We start from the raw sequence: 6798 nt of genomic DNA on the forward strand, positions 1-6798 counted from the left end.
TGTAAGTTGTCTTCTCCAAAATCCACATTGTATTAGGCCATCTTAAATATAAAGCAGCATCTCATCTCTAAATAACAAATAGCAATAGCTTAAAAGGAAAGTAAACCTACAAATGATTGAACATACTATGTTTTTAAATACAAATTTATAAAATGTTAATGTTTTTGTACAAAAAGCAATATATTATAGGGAAATAGAATAGACCTAAAAATACCCCACATTTAAAATATTGCTTTCATCACATTTAGCAGTAGAAATTTTGGAAAACTTTCCAGTATTTTGAGTGTCCCTTTCACTACAAAATGGTCCTATCATCTCTCAGCGTTGTTGTGATGGTTTATGAAGGACACAGGGGCAGAGTAAATACTAAATGAATGTCAGCTTTTTTCTCTTTTGTTCCTTTCTTGGAGTAGGATCAAAGCTTAATCATACTTATATACTCTAGTGTCTTGGAAACAGTGGACATGAAGTAAATGCTTGTAAATTATATTGACTTATTCAATTTTTACAAAATTTTAGTCAGGTATTTTTGGTAATTTCCACTTATATTTTAAAACAAAAGAAACTCATAATTTCCTCATATAGAGAATACTAAATATTTTCATGTTAATGAATCAAATTTATTCCAAGATTTTTAAACTACATTGATATGATCATTATAATTTAAAGTATTAGAAGTTATGAAAGGGTAAATACAAGTGAAAAAGTAATATCCATAACAAGATAAATAAAGCAGGAGTATATCTAATTAAATTTTAAAATTTTCTTCCTTTATCCTTAACCCTGAATTATGCCCATGAAAAACAGCAGATTATGCAGACTAGCAGATAATGATTTTATCAAATTCTACTTTTGAAAGGATGACTATCAGCATTTCCTATATAAATTATTCTGCTATTTACCATCATAACATTAGTATAATTATTACTCTTTTAAAAAATTCATTGATTTTATTCAGTGTATATTAAGTCCTTATCAAATAAAAGGGGGTATTTAGTATGCTTACATCTCCATTCACCTTCCAACTTCCAAATTTGGGTGATTGTATAATTTTTATTTTCTGTCTATTAGTTCATTATTCATTCATTCAAAATTATTTACTGAGCACATGATATATATCAGTCATTATTCCACAGTCTAGGAATGCAACAGTGAACAGAACAGACTTGGTGTCCACATGGAGCTTATATTTCAAGGGAAGAGACAGATACTAAAAGTAAATGAAGTAATTACGAAGTGACGTGACAGACACATCTTGCCTTGTCTTTCTTGTCTTTATAGAGAATACTGGTGGTGCCAATTTTTTTAAAGATTATTTATTTATTTATTTGACACAGAGAGAGCACACAAGCAGGTGGAGCTGCAGAGAGAGAGAGAGAGAGAGAAGCAGGTTCTCTGCTGAGCAGGGAGCCTGATATGGGGTTAGATCCCAGGACCCTGGGATCATGACCTGAGTCAAAGGCAGATGTTTAACTGACTGAGCCACCCAGGCACTCTGGTGGTATCATTTTGAATGGATAGTGGAATAAGATCTCTCTTAAGGGACAATATTTAACTGAGACCTAAAGGTTGAAAAGGAAACAGCCAGGAAGATACTAGGGTCTTAGAGCATTCCTTATAAAGGGAGCTATGATTACATAGAGACATTCCCAAGATGCAAAAGCATGAAGGAAGCCCAGAAATGGATCCACAACTATATGGTCAACTATTCTTCAACAAAGCAGGAAAGAATACTCAATGGAAAAAAGACAGTCTCTTCAACAAATAGTGTTGGGAAAACTGGACAGCAACACGCAGAAGAATGAAACTGGACCACTTTCTTATACCATACACAAAAATAAATTCAAAATGGAGGAAAGATCTAAATGTGAGACAGGAAAACATCAAAATCTTAGAGGAGAACACAGGTAGCAACCTCTCTGACACTGGGTTGTAACAACTTACTAGACAACTCCCTGGAGGCCAGGGAAACAAAAGCAGTTTGGGACTTCATCAAGATAAAAAGCTTCTGCATAGTGAAGGAAACAATCAACAAAACTAAAAGGCAGACTATAGAATGGGAGAAGATGTTTACAAATAACATATCTGATAAAGAGTTAGCATCCAAAATCTATAAAGAACTTCTCAAACTGAAAACACCCAATAAACAAATAATCCAGTTGAGAAATGGGCAGAAGACATGAATGAACATTTTTCCAAAGAAGACATCCAGATGGCTAATAGATACATGACAAGATGCTCAACATCACACATTATCAGGGAAACAGAAATCAAAACCACAATGAGATACCACCTCACACCTGTCAGAATGGCTAAAATTAATAACACGGTAAACAATGGGTATTGGCGAAGATATGGAGAAAAGGGAACCCTCTTGCACTGTTGGTGGAAATGCAAACTGGTGCAACCACTCTGGAAAACAGTATGGAGGTTCCTCAAAAAGTTAAGAATAGAACTACTGGATGATTCAATAATTGCACTACTAGGTATTTACCCAAAAGATACAGAAATACAGTTTCAAAGGGATACATGAACCCCAATGTTTATAGCAGTTTTATCAACAACAGCCAAACTATCGAAAGAGCCCAAATGTCCATCAACTGATAATGGATAAAGAAGATGTGGTACACACACACACACACACACACACACACACACACAATGGAATGTCACTCAGCCACCAGTAAGAATGAAATCTTGCCATTTGCAACAACATGGATGAAGCTAGACTGTATTATGCTAAGTGAAATAAGTCAGAGAAAAACAAATACCATTTGATTTCACTCATAGGTGGAATTTAAGAAACAAAACAGATGAACATATGGGAAGGGAAAAAAAGAGAGAGGGAAGCAAACCATAAGAGGCTGTTAAAGATAGAGAACAAACTGAGGTTGATGGAGGGAGGTGGGCAGTAGGATGTGTTACATGGGTGATGGATATTAAGGAGGGCACTTGTTGTGATGAGCAGTGGGTGTTGTATGTAAGTGATGAGCCACTAAATTCTACTCCTGAAACCAATATTACACTATATGCCAACTAACTAGAATTTAAATAAAAATTTGAAACAAACATAGCAATAGCACACAAAAACCCACAAAAGCATGATGGCCTGAGGAAAAGAACAGGGGTCTGAGATTCAAATTATATTACTAAAATTTTGTCTTTGTCTCTCTGTTTCGGGTCCTCTGTGTATGTGTGTATGTATTTAACCAGCTCTCTTTTCATTATGGCCCCGTAAAGCTCCATGCTCACTCACATTCTTTCACCTTGTCTGCCACAGGAGAATAAGGTTTTCTTTTTTTTTTTTTAGTAACTTCAGTTAAAGCACTGACATATTTCTTATGGGTCCGAATTGATTCATATGATTGGCTAAATCTGAAATATAGGCTGATGCTTAGAGCAGTGAAGGAATACATCCTATTTGAATCACATGGAATAAGTGGGGAAAAGTGACTTCCTAAATGATAATTAAGGTGCTGTTACTATAGAATGGATGAATGGATACTAATCAATGAGTGGCCAATATAGAAGCCTTGAAACATGAAAGTGGACTTGTCATAGGCAATTTGGAGCTACATCGTCTAGATATGTGTTGGAGATTTTAAAAAATGGCAGTCATCAAGAGATAGATGATATTCAAGAAAATGAGAAAAATTTAAAGGAAGTAGGAAAAAGTATAGAGCAGAGAAAATAGCATACAACCTAGCTCCATGGAACTCCAATTTAGAAGTTGAATAGATAGTAGAAAGCCAGCAGAACAGTCTACAAAGAAGCTCTTCTGAATAGCTGAATGATCTGGAAAAGTACAAGAGGCTGGGATCTTCTGCAGACAATTATGTATCTGACTATCGCTAGCCTTGCCACCTGTTCTTTGTGACTGTTCACAGAGACACTAGTTTTCTTTGATACAGATGGGAAGGATTCTCTTTTATGCAACCATCCTGTGCTTCTTTTGGATCACACTTGCTCTCTTCAGTTGCTTCTCCAATGCAATACCAATGCTACATTCCAGAAACTCCTCAAAGTCAGTGAAAAGCATTAATAACACACATCCTTGCTTTCTAGAACCATGTTTTGGATTTGCACATTTTAAAATAAATTTACCTTCATTTCTACAGGATATTGGGAGGGAAGGAGCTAAATGTCTTCCCCCAATCTGCCACTCTTCACTAGCAGTCTAAACGTTATTTTCTATAAAATAATTTCCTGAAATTTCCATGTATTAAAAAAAATCCTGCTGTGTAAACTTTGTAGTAATTTTCCCCTGGAAATTGAGATTGAGTTTAAGTAATTGAGTAAAATTAACACTTAACTAATGTGTTTTCTTTCTAATTTTTTAAATAGTTTAAGGCTTTTGAGGCAAGAGAAGCTCATTTTATAACTTTCCAGAACATCTATATTATAAACAACTTACCTAATGTAACATTTTGATATTCTTGGTTTTACTTAGAAATTGCACTTTTGTTTTTGTATCAAAATAGGAATAAATGATTTTTAAAAATTTCATCTCTTTGAAAAAAGAATGCATGCATCCATGCAACTTCTTGTTGACTGAGTCATTTGCTTCTGAAAGTTTTGATAGAATACGCCTCCCTAAACCAGTTGTCATTTAAAACTTTAGGGAAAAATATTCAATACTGCTACAACAGAATACTTACTTCAAATGATACTATTGTTAATAAGTAGCTATAACTCTGTGGGTAAAATGACCTGTCAAAGACAGCTCATTTATAAAATCCCTTTATAGAATTGTTGCTCCTCTTAGTGTTATAAAAAATGAAATAGAGCAACAAGCACATAATAGTTACTTAATCCATGTATGCTGACTACTTGACATAAAAATCAACTTCACAAACAACTCATAGATTTCTAGTTGGAGCATTTTGTTTAGTAGGTATTTTCATACTCAGTTGAACAAACATTTAAAAATCTGACATGAAACCAGTTTACATGGTTCACATCCATTTTAAAAGCAAATATTCTGTTCATTTTTCTCATTTCTTTCTGGCACTGTCTAAAACCAGATGATATTATGCTGTGAAACTCAAATTGGTTATTGAGCTTTTCCAGCTGTGAGGAAAGAAATAAAATCCCACACTTTTTAGGCACGATGTATAGGGAAAACATTTTTCATGGCAGGTAAATATATACCATGGCTCTTAACTACATCCAGGTGAGTGGTCTTATCTCAAATTGTTCTTAAAATGATCGTGATGCTAATGAGAGCTCAGCTAGTCAAGTGGGAATATCTTTTGACTTTGTGGCTGGTTCTGTTTTGAGCCTTATTCTTTACATAAAACAGGACATTTTTCCCCTGGGATGAGAGTTGATAGTATCCAGTAGAAAGCTGACACAACAGCCTATATTCAGAATAGAAATATGGCAATTCTTGTTTAGCCTTTTTATTTGGTACTATTGTAACATCAGCAAATTTTTTGCTCTTCTGAACTTTAGTCATCATCACTAAATGTGAGTAATTATGAATTCACCTCATTATCGTGTGTGTTAAAGAACTTAACCTAATGACAATCCAAGAGTAGGCTTCCTGCATGTTATAGTAGTTTCTTCTTTTTCTATAAGAAAGACCACAGTTCAAAGTGAAACTGTATAACTCCTCATGGAAACTGTTTTTGTACTGAACTTTGTCAGAATTACACACACCATTTTCCAGATATTTTATTTGGTAACCTATAACTGTAAACATTTAGTGGACAAATAAGTATATTAAGATGAAGCTGCAGCATCCCGTTGTCTTGTAATAAATCAAAGGAAATAGGAGGCTACAGGGTAAAAAAATTCATGTGTCTTCCATGTTATATCTTTGGTTTCCAGGATACAATGTCTTTTAGAGTTTATTCCTCTGTTCAAAAGACATAGCATTCAATATCAACCTGGGGAAGAGTACATGAAAAGAATTTTTGGCCCCATGGATGTTGGAAATATTTTCATTTTATTTTCAGGCTGAATTAATAGTTTGGATGGTGTGTTAGTTTCCTATTGCTGTTGTAACAAGTTATCATAAATGTAGTAGCTTAAAACAATATGGATTTATTTATATTGGCTTGGGAACTTTTGCTTTGGAAACACCTCCTCAAGTATTTTTCAGAGAGGTATCTGGGCTGGACCTCCTACTGTGACCTCTAAGGAGACCAATAAGCCTGCAAGCTTTATTTGAATTTAAGCTTACATGGATGTGACTTATATTCCAGAGTGGAACATCAAGCCCTTGGAATGACCCCAATCTATGTAATCTGCTGCCTGTGTGGTCCAATGTGCATCTTGATTACTTCTTTCCTAAGAAGAACAAGGGACTCTTGAGGGATACCAATCCCCTTGCTTCTCCTGTAAACCCTTCCATTGAATTGCTAGGGTTATTTGCCCAAAGTTTGCATGGTACATTCAGGTGCTGGTTTCTTTGTTTTTTTTTTGTTGTTTGTTTGTTTGTTTTTGTTTGTTTGTTTGTTTGTTTTTCTTACTTCTCTATCCTAGGGCAAGTGGAAGTGTGAGGAGGGGACAAAGGGGCTGGGGAGATAGGGGACATAACCTGGTAAGGTTAGGGAGAGGAAGTCATAGACTCAGGGGCTTCAAACAATACAAATATGTTCTCATACAGTTCCAGAGATCAGAAGTCTAAAATGGATCAGCAATGCTGCATTTCTTCTAAAAGTATTGGAGGAAAATTTGTTTTCTTGCCTTTTATAATTTTTAGAACCTGAATTTCTTAGCCTCTGACTGCATCCTACATCTTCAGATGTCTTCTAAACTTTCTCTCAGCTTCTATCATCACGTTGCCTTTTT

This window comes from Eumetopias jubatus, unplaced genomic scaffold (assembly GCF_037043125.1).
Source record: "Eumetopias jubatus isolate StellerSeaLion01/CBP00866 unplaced genomic scaffold, mEumJub1_p1.0 scaffold_1, whole genome shotgun sequence".
In the NCBI taxonomy this organism is placed as follows: Eukaryota; Metazoa; Chordata; class Mammalia; order Carnivora; family Otariidae; genus Eumetopias; species Eumetopias jubatus.